An 18,200-nucleotide genomic window follows, 5' to 3' on the forward strand; every position below is an offset into this window, starting at 1 on the left:
TCTGTATCAAGTAACTACGTAAGTACTAAATGATTAGATTTTCGGATAAGATTTCAAATAGAATCCTTTGTCTCTTATAAAGTTTTGTTATTGTTTTAAATTCACTTTCATATTCAGTTAAGTAGGTACTTGAGTTAGAGGTTGTTGGGTAATAGTTTTCCTCATAGCAACTTGCATTGCTAAAATTGATTTGAAGGCAAAACAAAGGAAACTTCATTAGTAACCTTCAAAACCTTGATATCTATTTCTTTCAGAAGGTAAAATTATGTCAGAGAAAAGTAAAGTTCAATTTCGAAACACATTCTGTATGTTGGCTGGTATATTATCCCTCATGGCCATGTAATTAGATTGCGCATCTTCAGAGTAGGAGATCGAGTTCGATTCCCGAAGGGAGCTCATGTGGTTAAGATATGCCATTAAATTATACATTGTACCACAATATAGTTTGGTGCTGAGAGGGACGCTATATAACATTCCAGCCAACCAAATACATAATGTAGGGGTTCACAACTTTCTAAGAACGCGTTACCCTTGATTTGTCAGTAAATAGATAAAACTTCAACGTCGAAAATCCAGTAGGCCAAAATACCTTACACGGGAAATACTTGGGGCAGGTCTTTCCATTTCTATTTTGTCTACTGCCAAGCAAAAAAGAGGACGATTATTACAGAATGCTGTGCTTAATTAAGGAGAAGGCTGTTGATAATGGTTTCACCTTATATCCTGCTAAAGTTGTTGTGGACTTTGAAAGGGCTGCTATCAATGCTCTATTTAGATCTTTTCCTAATGCTACTGTTCGTGGTTGTTTCTTCCACTATACTAGTGCATCTGGAGAAAAGTCCAGTCACTGAGTTTATCTTCATTGTACAGTCAAGATATGCAAGTTAGAAGGTGGATACGACGAGCTAGTGCTTTACCACTTATACCCATTGATAAAATTGGTGATTTGTACTTACATATACAAGTACACCAGATGCACCAGATGCACCAGAAGTGCCGAATCGAGACGATTTTCACGATTATTTGGTTGAAACGTGGTTGGACGATGCAGACGCCAAGTTCACATCGTAAGTACTGTATAGTTAGATTTACTTTTTCTTACGAATTATATAAAACATATGTAATTTTCTATTGCAGTAATTTTTCCTCATTACCGATTTGGGTTTAGTATACTGGTCCAAAATTGCAATAAAAAAAGACAGACAAAACTATTTGTTTATGTTGATCAATTCCAGTGTTTCCTCAAACATATAGTTTTCAAAAATGGCTCTGATTGTCACTGAATAAAGTGACACTGACACCATTGTCAAAAGCCCGCAAATTAATTACAGTAATCCATATGTAATTTACGTACATTTCATATGTTATTAATGGCTGAAGTAATGGTTAGCTGTGTAAGTGTAACAATTATGGATATTCAAACATCTGAGCTCCCCATGTCGATACATTTCAGTGTGAAGAGAATTTATTTTTCTCTTTTTTGTACTTCTGTTTCCTCCCACTTTGACTGTTGCAATTTTGTACCCTGTGTTAGAACCTTCAGTCTGTTTACTGCACGCTTAATTTCATACAATTTGGCAGGAAACTTGATGCGCTTTTCGTTGAAACTTCAACAGATATTTCAGACAATTATGTATTCATAAACGTTATAATTTGTTTGCTTAGTGTTGTTCAATACTAATGCTCTCTTAAATGTTTTCCAGTGAACTATGGAACCATTATGACAACGGAGAAGAAAGGACAACCAATATGGTGGAGGGCTGGCATTCGAAGTTTAATAAAAGGCTGACAAAGGAACATCCGAATATGTTTACCCTTGTCCAGCTTTTACAGCAAGAGCAGAACGAAAATGAAAGATCAATGATGCTTCTAGAAGTTGGGAAGAAACCAAGAGAACAGAAACTAAAATATAAGCGTATTCAACAGAGAATCAAGTCCTTGCAAAGTAGATTAGAGTCGGGTCAATTGGATTCGATTTCCTATGTAGACGCTGTAGCTTACAGTTTACATTTATAACAATCAAGGTTGTATGTGGGTTTAGTATGTGTTTCGAGGTTTCGAAGGGGCATTTGGTCACATAAAACAATTCGTTCTACTCGCGTGTTCAATCTAAAGAGTTCTTGAATGATATTTGAAAATCAAAAAGAAATAGGTACTAATAAATTTCTCTCAAATCTAAATATCCCTTTTTGTGTGAATTAGGCACAACAGGAACTAAGCAGAACAGAAATTCCTGTTCTGCCTAGAGATAAGATTAAATCAAAAATGCATTACAAAGTGCTGGAGGGTTATTAGGCAGAACAGGTATTAGGCAGAACAGGAAGACACCCAATCCAGAAGGAGTGCATGGGCAATGATGAAATTCTAGTTATTCTCTCCCCCCCCCCTGAGGTTTAATACACTTCCTTGTATAGTGCTCCAGTTTTTTGAAGACCAGTTTTTAAAATCTGCACCACTGTTCGTAGCACTACACTTACCAGATCTAAAATGTCTTTCTTTCAAGTATTATTTGAGTTTGTGAAATGAGCACCGAAACGTCTCACTGTGTGTGGAAACTGGGAAAAAGCGGTCAAAAATCGATTCTGTCAACTTCACCGCCTATAAAATCGGTATTGATATTTGGTTATAAGTATCTCTCCTGCTTTCAAACCCGGAGTTTCAGGACAGGAATGTTTTCGCTGTTCATAACATGCATAAACACATGAACAAATAAAAGAGCCGAAAAATCAGTGAAAAATTAAACAAACAATATTATATATTTTAACCATTTATATCGTTTCTGAGATCGATGAAAGCGGTTGGATAGTTGGACTCAAATACTGTGTTTAGTGAAAATTTTATTTGTTATCCATTGCCATATCATTTATATGATAGATTTGTTAAGTGTTACGAAAAGTTACATACAGGTATACGCAAATGCTAGTAGCTCTGCAGTCTAAGCTTATCCTTGCTTATTTGCAAAATAGGGTTTATGGAGTTGGTCATGAGTAGTACAAAGGTTGAGCATTGGAAGTATCTGCAGCCAAGTGCAGCTAGAGGACTCAGCCCTATCTAACTGCAAATGTGTATTGAGTAATGTTGTGATCCCAATCGAAATCCGCTATCTGAGCCTTACAAAGGGAATAGGCATTTTGTCTTGTACGTGATTTGCATTGCCCTTCGTCCCTGAATCAAAGTTTTAATGAAAGCCTCATACATATTGCAGTGATAAACTATCAGCCACGTGGAGATGCTGTATATTACACGTCTGTGCAGTAGTATATAACAAGATTCAACACTGAATCTTTTAATCTTACCGAAACAACGTAATCCTGAACTAAATTACATTCCAGTAAGTATTAGTGTTTCTTCGAACATGGAGCGAATGCAAAATCGCGAATTTTAATGTTGTATCCTAAGACTAAACACGCATTTGTTGTACACCGTCTTTTTATTAGATGCACATAAATTAGAGGGAGAACACATTGAACCTGTAACCGCTTCTTGGATGCATATTAACACCTGTCATAACTTCGTACTGGCTAGCGATGTCCAATTCGCATAAGGCGTCAACATGTTTTCAATTTATAAACTGTATGTATGATTCACGATGGTGGATTTCAAGATGGCGGCTTTCATTGTTCTGTGTCCTCTTCAATTTCTCCTCATCTTTATTGCTATCTTTATTACTCCCCTACATTGTTTCTTTGGTTATATTTTGCAGTATTTGACATTTACCGTATTAAGAAGTTTCCACACTTTTGGACCACCCTGCACATATAACTGCATATATTGCAACAGGGGTTCTTCGAATCACTATCACAGTAGTTGCAAAAGATTTAGAAAGGACAATTACGTATACAGCGATAAAGAGACGTCTTTTAACTTCAATTGTTTCGGAATAAACTATTTTTGCCCGCTTTTTCCAAGTTTCCGACCACTGTGCGTCTGTCCCCTTGGTTCTAGAATTCCATTACCATTCCTGATTTTATGACTGCTCGGAGCTTTTTTTAAAAAATCAGGTTTCACTTCTTACTAATCAACACAACAGTAAGGAAAAAGATCGTAGTAAATTATTCAAATGTTGTGGATGTCGGTCTAAATGATGTGTGATGTTATGCATAAAATTACAAATATCTGTCATAAATACAAAGGTTCAATAGCGGAACATGCTGTACCACCCTCGTAAAATTAGCAGCGATTATACTTTTTCATTCAAGTCACAATTAAGGCTATAAATGTTAGATTAGAAATGTTCGATGAAAATGCTAAATTAGAATTGTTAATAAAAATAATATTCATTTAGTGTTCTTTTTCATTTTTCATTATCATTAGCAGCAATTACAGTTCTTCATTCAATTTAAAGTTAGAGTTGAAAAATATTAGACGAAAATGTTAAATTCCAAATGTTAGATATCAATGTATCATTAAGTCTACAATGTTTCTGTCAAACAATTTTTTTTTTTTTTTTTTTGTAAATAACAACAATAAGATTCTTCACAATTAAATTCGGAACATTACAAAGAACACTTTGTAAAACCCTATTGTATCATCGTTTTCCAAGACTTGCGCCATTTTGCCAGGTAGGTGGGGCAAGATGCCTATTTGCACCTTCTTTGCGAATTCGTTCTCTACTGCTCTTAAGTTTTGTAGTACGAGTACATATCAAATTATTTTTATTTATACATAAATTACGAAGACAAGGAAATGTTATCCAACTAATTTTGATCGTTTCATTCTACAGGATGAACAAGCAGAGAATTTCATACATCATATACAGATGGTGATCAGAAAAATGGAAACACCTGTAGTTGGCAACACGTCAGATGTATGGGTTGGCAGTTGTGTCGTGGCGCCCGCAGCGCCGGACCGCTGGTGGTGGTGTGTTAGGTCGGTCTCTATACTACGTAAGGCGCAGTGGAACAGCAGTGTCCAGTGGCTGCAGCAGACGGAGGTAGTGTAAAATGGGAGACCTCTCAGAGTTTCAAAGAGGGCAAATTGTTGGTGCGCGGTTATGTGGAGTGAGTGTGACGGCAGTGGCTACTGTGTTAGGTGTGTCGCGTGGGACAGTGTCGAAGGTGATGACGGCCTACACAACACATGGGAAAACGACATCGGGGAAGCGGAACAGTGGGCGGAAGAAAATCATGGGTGACAGATCACGCCGGGTATTAAAGCGCATTGTCACGCAGAACCGTCGTGCCACTGCGGAGCAAGTGACAGAGGAACTCAATCAGCACCTCCCCCACCCTGTTTCGACAATCACAGTCTGCCGCGAATTACATGGCATGAATTTACGGGGTCGTGTTGCACGGGCCAAACCGCTCATCAGGGACCATAACGATTTCACACGCCAGCAAATGGTGCCGCGACCATGCAACTTAGACCGTCGAGGACTGGAAACGTGTGATATGGTAGGATGAATCATCCTTCACCCTATTCCCAACCACGGGCCGTGTTTATGTGTGGAGAACGCCCAAAGAAGCTTATGATCTGCAGTGTCTCCGCCCAACTGTGAAACATGGCGGCGGTTCGGTGATGCTGTGGGCCGCCATATCGTGGTTTTCATTGGGTCCTGTGGTCACACTTAGCGGACTAATCACTGCCAACGATTATGTCGCAATTTTAGGAGACCACTTGCATCCTATGGTCCGGATGTTGTCCCCGGACAATGACGCCATCTTCCAGGATGATAATGCACACATTCACATATCTGGCTTTGTTGCAGCGTGGTTTGAGGAACATCGGGACGAAGTTCATCACCTCCCCTGGCCCGCCCAATCGCCAGATCTCAACATAATTGAACATCTGTGGTCCGTCTTGGAAACACGACTCCGGCGACGAATTCCACCTTCATCCTCTCTCACAGAACTGGCCGATGCCCTGCACGAGGAATGGTGTAAAATTCCATTTGCTACCATTCATGACCTCTATGCCTCCATCCCACGTCGCATCAAGGCTGTTCTGAAGGTGAAAGGTGGCCCGACATCATATTAATCTGGTAAGTTGCAATTTCGTTCAGGTGTTTCCATTTTTCTGATCACCATCTGTATTTTATGCAGCAATAAGTTTTCTTTAGGTGCACTGAAGAATGTCTCGAAACCGTTCGCAGATACTTGTGTTTTTAAATGTTTGATGTGTGATTTTTTTATTTACTGTGAAATTACATTAAAGTAGTTTTAGAAGTCAAAAGTTTATGTCTTTTCATGATCTTAACAAAATGTTAAAAGATTTCAGTATTTACATACTTCAAAACTCAGATAGAGTAACGATTATGCTCTGTAGATGGAGAAAACGGATAATAAATGAAAGTACATCATGACGGAATGAATTAAATGAAATAAAATTTTAGTTTAACGTTTCACGGTCATTCCGTTTATGATAAAGGAGACGTATGATTAATGAAAGATTCTGAAATTAAATTTTTGTGCTCTCCTGCTAGGAATAGAAGCCATCCTTGGTTCCTTCCTGTTCTGCCTAATGACCCTCCAGCACTCTATAACGCATTTTTTTTATCTAATCTTATCTTTAGGCAGAACAGGAATTCCTGTTGTGCCTAATTCATGTTCTGCCTAATTCACGCAAAAGGGGATATTTAAATTTGAGGGAAATTTATTAGTACCTATTTCCTCCTGATTTTCAAATATCATTCCAGAATTCATTAAATGAAATTTTAATGTAGTGTTAGTGAGGGTTAGTTAGACCGAATACGCGAATGGAATGAATTGTTTCATGTGACCAAATACACCTAAAAATCATTTTTAGTATAACAAATGTAATGAAAGTGTCTGGTATAATGTAAAAAGCAAAACACTACAATCACGTTCAGTAAAATGATTACACAATTTATTAGAGATAAATACTTCCAAATATCTACAAAGGAAACTTTAGAAGAACAAAGTTTGCCCTACAATAACAAAATAAAATATCGGAAAGGAAATATAGTTTTAACTTCTTAAAGTCACATATATATATCTTGTCAATTCGAAAGAACAAAACCTCGAAACTTTAAAAATTATATTTATTATAAGCACATACTAAACCCACACACCATCTTCATTGTTATAAATCTAAACAGTAAGCTACAGCGCCTACATAGGAAATCTAATTATACGGTATAAATGCCCTTTATAACATAACATTTTTACATCAGACTTTCAATTCACAAATACTGCCATTCTGACTTTACACTGTCGACACTAATATTCAAATAGTACACATTCAGAACTTTGATTGCGTTTTAAACTTTTACCCTGACTTAAAACATAACTTCATTTCAAACTGTGAGTCATAGAAATTTCACTTTTTTCATTGGTAAGATCACTTTCCGAAAAAGTAAACAAATGGTGGTTTGTGATTGGCTGGAAGCGCTACCTCTCCTCCAATCAGAGTTTTTTTTTTTAAAGTACATTAGACACAAATACAAATAGATGGATATGTCATTATTGAACCCCGAGTTCATGATCGAGGCAAGAAACTTCATATAGACAAGACGTACAGACGAGAGGTAAAAAATTCGTGTTACCTGCGGCAGATAGAAGATTTCAGTGGCAGAGAAGATATCACCGGCCGAATGAAGTTTCAGCAGCAGCAGTGGCAGAATGAAAAGAATGTGTCACACTAGTAAACCTTGTTGTGTTAAATGATGTGCTATCAAAAGCATACACTCAAAAAACAAGTATAGTTAGAAAAGCCAGAAAATGGGTGGCAGTTACAATACTGTAAAGTACCCCAAATCCTCACATGTATTTTGTAAATTTATTTTGTTTATTGTAAAACAAGGAAGCGATATTCAAACTATTTAGGAAAATAAATACAGATAACGTAGGCATCACACCACAATTATAGGAAGTTTTCCTATACGGAAATAACAAAGTAAGACATTTCATAAGGAGACCTGAGCTAAGCTCTCCAGGAAGCACCTGAATCCCGAAAAGGGGTTGTGCTGGGTGAGGACGGAGAATAGACTGGGGAATGAGAATTAAAATAGCATAATGAAAAGACATCGATTGCAGATTATCAAAGTTGAACTACCTGTGACTATTACATCTATTTACGATGTTGGATAGTCATAATGGTTAAGTTTCTGTGCCATTACGATTTAGTAGATTTTTATAGTTAAAACCATTTCGAGTCCAGATAGCTTGTGGTGTGATGTCGATAATATCCAAAAGAAATTGATTATTTCATTTCTTATCCTAAGAAGATTAATTAAATTCATCCTTGAGTTGTCTAAATACACGGTGTTACAAATTTCAGATGAGCTACGCTCTGTGCCCAAGTATGAAAAGTTTCTAAGGTACTAAATCATTCCAGTTAGAAATTTGTGGCACACGTTATGGTGGAAGCATCCGGTTTTATCCATTTATGGGTAAAATTAAGATTCCGGACAAAATTAATTCGATTATGGTCATTTACCACATAGGTTTCGACTTCGGAGCTCTCGGTAATTTTATAGGTCACTCAAGTTACATTAAATTAGATGCACCATGCTTGATTCCGATGCCTTATACATACGGAAATGAAGTGTATCACGCATAGTTTAAACTATTTAGACGATAACATCAGTTTGTTGAGTAAAAGAAGTTTCATGTTCTTTTTTCTCTCTCTCTTTCTTGCTTATAGCATGCTGAAATTACAGACATCACTTGTAATGCTATATAGTCTTGCAAGATTCATTTCATCTTGTTACTAAAGAAACGGACAATACACCAAGATTCTTGTTGTCATATAAGAATTTGCTGCATTTACAAACTAATGGTCAGTGTACTTTGCTTAGGTTGCAAAATTAGTCGCAATGCGAAGGTTTATTTTCTGTTCGTATATAGGGTATGAATAATACTTGCAGCAGTGATACAGAACATTCAGACGAATAATTCAGAACTTTAAGATGTAAAAGATCCCAATAAAAGTAAAAATCCCTCCACTAAAAGGAAATACAATAAGTCTAAGAAAATGCAGGGACAACACAGTGAAGGCCAGGGAGCTCAAAGTCCTATTGTTAATGTGTACAAGTCTCATTATCCTGTTCCGAAATTTAAACCACACAAAATCACGATACAGCAGTTCGTTGATGAATATGATGATTGTGTACGATTAAATAATTGGACTGATAAGATAGCAAAACAAATTATAATCACTGCGTTTGTAGGGAAACTAAAAAGAACAATTGCGAACTTTGTTAAAGAGACAGAGCATTACAGATGAAACAACCTATGCAAATTGTAAAGCTGAGATAATTAAATGTTTCAAGAATGTGAGATAGTGTAGATCTTTCCCTAACGTACAGAATAGGATTCAAAAAAAACATGAACCCATTCAGTCGTTTGTTTATAATATTTTATCCATGGTAGACAAACATGCTCCGACTTTGACAGAAGAGCAGATCATTTCAATCATTACAGCAGGGTTGAAACCGTACTATATTCAACACCTAGGTTACGAGTCTTTTGACACTTTAGATGCGTTTATCCAGGCTTTACATACGTTAGAAACAAATGAATGTAAAATTAGAAATAGGAAAAAGAGAGAAATAGATGCACGTATTAAGAAAGCGTATAAGAAGAAGTGTAGAAAAGGGAGATATAGGTGTTCGTCATCTGATTCTGAATCAGAATCTATGGTTGATAGTTCTTCGTCCGAGTCCGAGGACGAGATTACGTCACATAGTCACAGGGAAAATAAAAAGGAAACAATTAGAGAATTAGTGGAGAAACAACACAGATCTGAACATTCGGAAACTCAGAACACAAACACGCCTTCATCATCAGCTCAAAGTAGTGAGGTTACAACTTCCATTAACCAGTTACAGAAAGAAATAGAAAAATTGTCGCTGAGAATCGAAGGCGGTTCTTCAGATTCGCAAAAGTCAAACGCTCACTGTGCGCAAAATAATTCGCAATCCCATCAAAATAACATAAATAATTTTCGAGGTAGTAAGAGAGGCAACTTCAAGAATAATCAGGGTAGAACAATACTCAATACAATTTCAGAGGGAAAAATAACAATTTTCGAGGCCGTGGTGGTCGTGGAAATTTTAGATCAGGACACGCAAATTATCATAACAACCAGTGTTGTTGTCACCATACTAATGTGTCTCATGTACAACAGGTACCTAGTTTTAATCAAATGCAGGGTGTACATCACATGCAAAGTAATGTTACGACATACAGTATTATGTTCCTGTATAAAACCCTTCGCAAATGAATCATGTACAGGGTACTCATAATTAAAACTAACAACGTCTGTACATGCAGATGGTGGATGTCAGACAACAAGAAAAAGGGTCCACCCGTAGAGATTAATAATACTAGTGTACACCGTCAATATAAACAAAAGAATGTTCAGGGAGAAGAGATACAGACTCCATTAGAAATTGAAGGGGACATGATTAGATTTACAATACAACTGAGAAAGAAACCATTAAAAATAATTGCAAATACGGCAGGTACAATATCAATTTTAGATAAATCATTGCTATCTCGTAAAATTAAATTGTCACAGGAAATTACGAAAGTTGGTGTTTCATGTGAACCTATAGAGCTGAAACACACAGCCATAATGACGACGGACGATCCTTTCATCACAGGTTCAGAATAGTGGAAAATTTTGGTCCGAAAGCTCTTTTAGGAAATGACTTCTTTATTTTCCATAACGCCCGTGTTGATTACCTCAATAAGATGCTATCTTTGTATAGATATGGAAAGCCTCGTAACAACACAACAGCAGAGTGATACAGGTCTCAGAGCCAATATCTTGTTTATTGGCAGAGGCATATGATCCAAAGTTTGTTATTCATAAGAGGACGTATTTTCCTCCAAGAACAAGAAAAATTGTCCACTTAAATGTATTAATTCGAAATCAGGTCAAAAATGATTTTAGAGCCAGACATTTCTATAATTGAGAAACTAGGAATTTTAGTGCCGCGAGCTATTTTAAATAAAAACGAAACTGTAGTTGAAATTATTAACCCTTTAGTCACAAAAGTCGTTCTTCATAAGAATTTTGGAATCGGAAAAGCGGAAGATGTTCAAAGTCAAATCAATGTTGCCAATCAATAGATGAAAATTATGTGGATGAGAAATTATTACGGGAAGGACAACAGTTATTTCAAATTTCTAAGTTAATATTGGTCAAGATGCCAGTCCTGAATATAGAGAAAAAGTAATAAACCTCTGCTACCGCTTTGTTGATGTGTTTACGTGGAATCCTAAAAGGATCGGAAAACCAAAACATTTTCAATGTAAAATTGGAATTAACACAGAAAATCCGTTTCCACGCAAACAATTTCCAATTCCACATGCACTGAAATCGGAAGTTACGCAATTTATAAATACGTTACTGGAACAACGGGCGATACAGAGATCCAATTCACCTTATAATTCTCCGGTTGTTTCTTAGGAAACCATCGGGAAAATTGCGCAAGATTATTGATCTGAGAGAATTGAACTCAAGAGTTTTGTATCAAAGTGTTAGTTTACCTCCTGTCAGTGAAATACTGTCAACTATGTCATGACACTTGTACTACGGATACTTGGATATTTCTAATGCCCTTTTCACATTAGAATTAGAGCCTCAATCAAGGAAATTTACATCATTTAGCATTCCAAGTCTTGGAAAATTCGAATACATTCGTATGCCACAAGGTTATGTAAATTCTCCTTTTTATTTTAATACGTTCCTATCAGTTGTACTAGCTAATTTACAGCCCGACAACATAGCCTTATATGTGGATGATCTATTTCTATTTCCAAATTCTGAAGAGAAATTTGTAGAAGTTCTAAAACAACTGTTAGATAGACTGAGAATCTATGGTTTAAGAGTGTCGGTAGAGAAATCACAGTTTCTCATGAAATCAATGATAGCGTTGGGACACAAAATTTCAAAATTTGGGTTTGAAGCTTCAGACAGAATTTTGAAAACTATTGAAACTTATCCTCCACCTAAAAATACGAAACAATTACGATCCAATTTAGAGCTTTGTAATTATATTCGAAAATTTTTGCCCAATTATGCAGAAATCACGGAACCGCTTCAAAAGCTCGTTCGTAAACGAGAAAGGTTTGAATGGACCGTTCAACATCAAGAAATTTTTGAACTTTTGAAACAGAAATTGCTAGCAGCCCCCGCTCTGGCACCGTATGATCAAAACAAACCTTTGTGCTTGTATACTGACGGGTCAAGGACAGCAATTTCTTCAATTTTGCTTCAGACAGATGATGAAAATTCAGATGAATGGTATGTTATCTCATACTACTCTCGTTTATTAACAGAGTCAGAGAAAAAATTGAGCGTTTTAGAAATTGAACTTCTAGCAATTATAGCTTCATTTCGAGCATTCCGTTACTTTCTGCTCGGAAGACAGATTCAAGAGCTCTAACATTTCTGAAGACTAGTACGAATTTCCCACCAAAACTTTTGAAATGGTATTTTTATATATCAGACTATCAATTCACGCCAATACATGTAAAAAGTGAGCTCAATATAGCTGACGGACTTAGCCGTTACACACTACTTCCCGTACAGCCGGGAGATCTTTCAGTAGAAAATATCGATCAGGACAAATGTTTAGTGAATTTCACAGAGCCACAGGATAGGCCGCTATCAAAGAGAGGACATATTCTTTGGAGATATTTATAAATATTTAGAAACGGGGAAAGTTTCATCAAACACCAATGCAGTACGAATGTCGAAATGCTATGAATTAGTAGATGGAAAACTTTACAGAATACTAAAGTTCGCAAACGTAGCCAAACGTTTACTATGTATTCCCTTTAAGTTATAAAACAAAGTGTTTGATATGACTCATAAGTCACCATTAACCTCTGCTCATCAAGGTCAAACGAGAACATATAACTATGCATTGCATAGAATTTATTTTCTACACATGAAAACGTTCATTAGAAACAAGGTTAGAAGTTGCCCATCTTGTTTATTAAATAAGAGTCACTAAACCTCCAAAAATGTTACCACAGACATGCTCAATCACAGCCTTTTTCTACTATCCAAATTAACCAGGTAAACCCTTTCCAAATGTCTGAAAAGCATAACAAATACATTCTCATCACATGTTATCTTTGTACCACGTGAATTGTAACAGATGCTACAATATACTTAACAGCAGAATCAATAGCTGACTCGTTATATCGAAAAGTATTTCTCAAATATGGTCTGCCAGAAAATATTATTTTGGACAGACTTCCCGGACACCGTAGTAAAATAATGGCCGAACTTTCAGAAAGGTTGGAAACCACATTGAATTTCATAGCTGTCAATCAGCACGAATCTTTAGGTTTGGTGGAGAAAAGAGCAGACACCATTCAGCATGCGTTACGACACTATGTATCGTCTAAAGGACACACATGGGACTTATTTTTACCAGCACTCACTTTTTCGGTAAATAATGTTACAAACGTAATAACAAAATTTAGCAATTTCTTTTTACTACATGCTTATCAGCCAAGATCATTGTTGGAAAATGAATTTCAGACTCCAGTACAAAACATCGAAAATGCAGATCGCATTGAAGCTTTGAAAACGATAAGAGAAGAGGCTTTATGATCAAGAATTATCAAAAGCAACTGGAGAAGTTTCTCCAAGAAGACAAGCAAAAAGAATTCCAGATTGGGGACGTTGTCTTAGTGAAGGACCGTCAGAAAAAGAAAGGTATCCCAGAAGTGTTCAGTCACAAATACAAGAAAGGTACAGTTGTAGGTTTCACTAATAGTGCGAAAAAATTGTCATAGAATATCAAAATAAGAAGAATAACGCCAAACGTGATGAAGTGGACATCAGATCTTTAAAGAAGATTTCATCAGTAAGAGAAAAAGACGCTGTGACATAAACATCCATTAGCCTGAAAAGTAGACAATTTGCTCAACAACACATGGGACGAAGAAAATTCTCCAAGATTTGCATCTACGGAAACAATAAAACATCTACAGCCAAGAAATATGATGAATGATGTGATCAGTACCAAAGGACAAGCGAAGACGCTAGATGACACCCATAGACGCCGGTGAATACAGACGACTCCCAAAGATGAAACAAGGTTCTACTATCAACTTAAGTACCCACGCCGAAACTTTGAGAAAGTTAGGCAGATCTTCAATCAACGAAAGATGACCACCAATAGAAGCGAAATCAATTACCACTGGGCGAATATCGAGATGGTACATGGGAAAAGAAGAGGATCATATGTTAGTCTAGAATAGGGATATTAGGTCACTCTGGTGAAAGCAATTCGTATTGATTTCTTTTGTTCACTCAGGAAGTGCGAATAGACTGCGCGATAACAGTCTTTCATCTTCGGACACCGTGAGTGTAAATGCCTTACGGTTTTCTTTTTCGAACACAAAGGAATCAATACCCTTATTTTCCTTTCCTGGGACTATTCTATTTCTTTGATAAGCTAGTTAGGCCGAAAACTTTTTATTTCGCGATATAGGAAATTAGAGAATTCACTATTTATAGACATTCAACAAACTTAGAGTGATTGCATTTAAAAAATCTTCAAAGAATTATTTTGAATATTAATTCATATTATTTTTAATTAGTCATTATATTAAAGTATACTACCAACATAAATTGCTTTAGCCTAATTTAATTCTCCCCTTTTGTTGCAGGTCCACAAATATGAATTTAATAATTTTAATAACCATCATGACAGTACAACATACACTAGCACAAGACCCCTTGACACAGAAATCGCAATTCACCATTGGAAATCTGGGCATAGCATTAGCACAGCGGGGACTTAGCATTCATGTCTCCCAATATACCTATCAACCGTTGCACATTTACTTTGATATACAGTTCGACACGGTCAAAAAGAATTCATGCACGCGATTCCACCAATATTTAGAATCGACTAAAGAAACAGATACCGAATTTAGACAAAAGATATTAAATTTAATCCCTTGTCATTTTATTGTTTCGAAAAATAATTCTGTTACTTGCCAGTGTAAAAGAAACAAACGATTTTTATTTCCTTCATTACTAGGAGTAGGAAGCTTAGCACTTTCCTCCTATAACGCTTATCAATTACATCGTATAATCATGCAGTAGATAACCTTGAACGTCATGACAAAAACCTTGGAATTCGAACTTCAACAAATGAAAACCAATTTTAATAAAGCTCTTTCAATTCAGATGACGTCATTCTCGCCATTCAAGGATATTTTGAATCTTTGAAACTGGCAGTGACCACACAATCTTGTAATTTTCTTACCCACGAAGCAAGTCTAATGGCTTTTATGACTACATACCAGCTTCATGATTGAATTCTTCAAACTTTTCTAATGTTTATCAAAATATTCTTTCTTTTCGCATACTAGATACGGCAAAGCATGCAAAGCAAATAATTGAACAGCATAGTCTATTGAAACACACTATTTTTCAAACAGGGCCTAGCTTTATTGTATTCGACTACTCATACGACACTTCTAGAATATAATATGGATTTGCAAGTTCTAACAGTACTTTTAAAAATACCCATTATTTTACCTACAGATGTACGTAAGCTTGTTTTCATAAATCCATCTGCATCATAGATCATCCATCATAAATCTATCATAGATCCATCTGCAATGTACGAATAAGACATACAATACGTTAATATTTGACTGCAACATACAGGAACATACAAGCAACATACAAGAAATAGTTGGATATCATAGTACATAGTAGAAAGTAGAAACATACAAGAAATAAAGACGTCATTCAAGGAATATGTCAATCTCTACATAATATCATGATAATTTGTGAGTCCTATGTAGCATCTTGAATAGATGGAAAGATTTATGACAATAAAATATATTAATTAATTAATTGGGGTTAAATATGCCTTTTCAGTTAGATTTATATAAAGAGGACTTACTTTAAAATACAATCCGAAAAAACGTTCTAGTTTAACCCTTTGGGGATCCTATGATACAATTTGTACCATACGCGTTTTTCATGGTACATTGCGTTATTTCTCTTCTATTTGAGCTTTTTCGTCCGGTTTTTTTTCAAGTCCAGAGGCCTTGTAGAAGACATTACGTATGGTTTCAGACCGTCCTGCGTCCAGACATAGGAGGTGATGACGTCATAAGTCAAAAATTTATTTTCTCATTTTCTAAGCCTATGTTCAATATTTTTTGGCGGGCTTATTTTTCCACGTAGAAGATTGAAATTTTGCACAAACATTCAGTCCACCGAGTAGTATTTACCAGATTTTTTGCTCCGATGTCAGTGTTAAAACAGGGCGGGAACCAGAGGGGCAAAGGGTTAAAAAAGGGATTTTTTACCCCAAAAATCCCGTTTTTCGTCATTTTCCCGCCTCACATACATGATAGGACCACATGAGTCATACCGTCTGAAAGGCAGTTCCATTCTGAAGAGAACGACGGTCGAATTATTATTCTAGGGTAATTAGGGCCGTCTCAGTGAATTTTTATCCAAATATACTTCTGTATGGGGTAAAAGTGGGGCATGGTAGGGAAATTTTTTCTGGCGGCCCTATTTTTTCACGTAGAAGATTGAAATATTGCACAACATTCAGTCCACCGAGTAGTATTTACCAGAAGTTTTTTTCGATTTCTGCGTGAAAACAGGGGGAGTCCAGAGGGGCAAAAGTTGAAAAAAGGGAAATTTTGCCCCAAAAATCCCTTTTTTCAGGAATTTCCCGCCTTAGATACATGATGGAGACTTGTGAATGGTACCGTCTGAAAGACAGTTCTATTCTGAAGAGAATGATTGGCGGATTATAGTCCTAGGGTAATTAGGGATGTCTCAGGAATTTTTTCCCTGAGATCATAGTGTTTTATGGTAATTTGGGGCATTGTGGGAATTTTTGATAAAAATTCTCCCGCCCTTACTATTCAAGATAGAAACTTGAAATTTGGCACACACATTCAGTATACCAAGTACTATTTATCAGATTTTTTTAGATGACTACGGTCACACAGGGGGGTCCAGGGGGGCCAAAGTTCGAGAAAAAATTTTCCCTCCGAAATTTTCACTTTGACATTGTTTCCCGCTTCTGGTATATGGTATGAGCATGCAAGTGGTACCATTTGCAAGCCAGCTCTATTCTGAAGAGAATGGGGTATGAACCATGATCCTAGGATAAACAGTGACGATACAGTAGCTGCTTGACTGAAAGTCTAAAAAATAGCCCAAAAAGCCATTATCCTTTAAGGGTTAATGGGACCAAAAATCGGTAACTTACATGATAATATTTACGAAATTAATATTTTTATTATTTACACATTTATTATAATTCTATAAAAGTTATGGTTTGGCCATTTCAAGATGAAGAACAAGAAAAAACTGTAATTTTTATTCTGTTTGTTAAGAAAATCTTTTAAATAATGATTTTTTAAATTGGTGACCTGGGAAAATTTTTATACTCTTAGTCGAGATAAGAAATTTCGGGACTCTGTTCGATCGTGCTCAATATGAACTACCGGTGTTTTCACAGTATTCCCTTCTCCATATAACAAAATCCCTCCGGGGAAAATCTCCTGAAATCATCACTGCTTATAAATAGTTTTGTTACAAATAAGGGAATAATGATGGAACAGAGAATATACTTAATATTTTGTTTTTAGCTTTGGATATTAAATTTGCAATTCGTATATTGTTCTTTTCTAATCGAATTTGAAAAGAAAAGAGTTGTTGCCAAAGTGTTATTCAAAGAAATGTTCTCAGTCTCTGGATGAAAACAGGAACACATTTAAAATATGACTTCCTACAGCGTTAGAAAAAAAATAACCCTTTGATTGACAAACTATTAACTCAAATCACTCGAACATTTTGCATGGAGTCGCTAATCTTCTTTTGACTTTTGTGTAAAATGGCTTTCTGCTCCATACTCGGTTTTGTTTCGTTCGATACGACTCAGAGTTCGCGATCAATATTTGAAAGTTACAGCTGTTGCAATTTATAAAAGTATTTTTCCAATAAATCGCACTCGATTTTACTTCTTAATAACTATAAAACAGCTTGAATCCGTAAAATGGTTGAGGTTGGAGTGATCGTAAATGTTTTCATAGATAGGAATTTGGATATGCAAACCTGTATAACGTGGAAATTTACTATCTTGAAATGTGGTACATTATCTTAGTAATATTTGCATGTTACACATATTAAATGTATAGGATCTCTGTTCAAAAAAATTAATACAGTGTCCTTATTTATCTCTTATATATTAAGCTTAATATTTTAAGTAGTCTATC

This window comes from Thermobia domestica, chromosome 11 (genome assembly GCF_964235325.1).
Source record: "Thermobia domestica chromosome 11, izTheDome1.hap1.1, whole genome shotgun sequence".
Classification (NCBI taxonomy): domain Eukaryota; kingdom Metazoa; phylum Arthropoda; class Insecta; order Zygentoma; family Lepismatidae; genus Thermobia; species Thermobia domestica.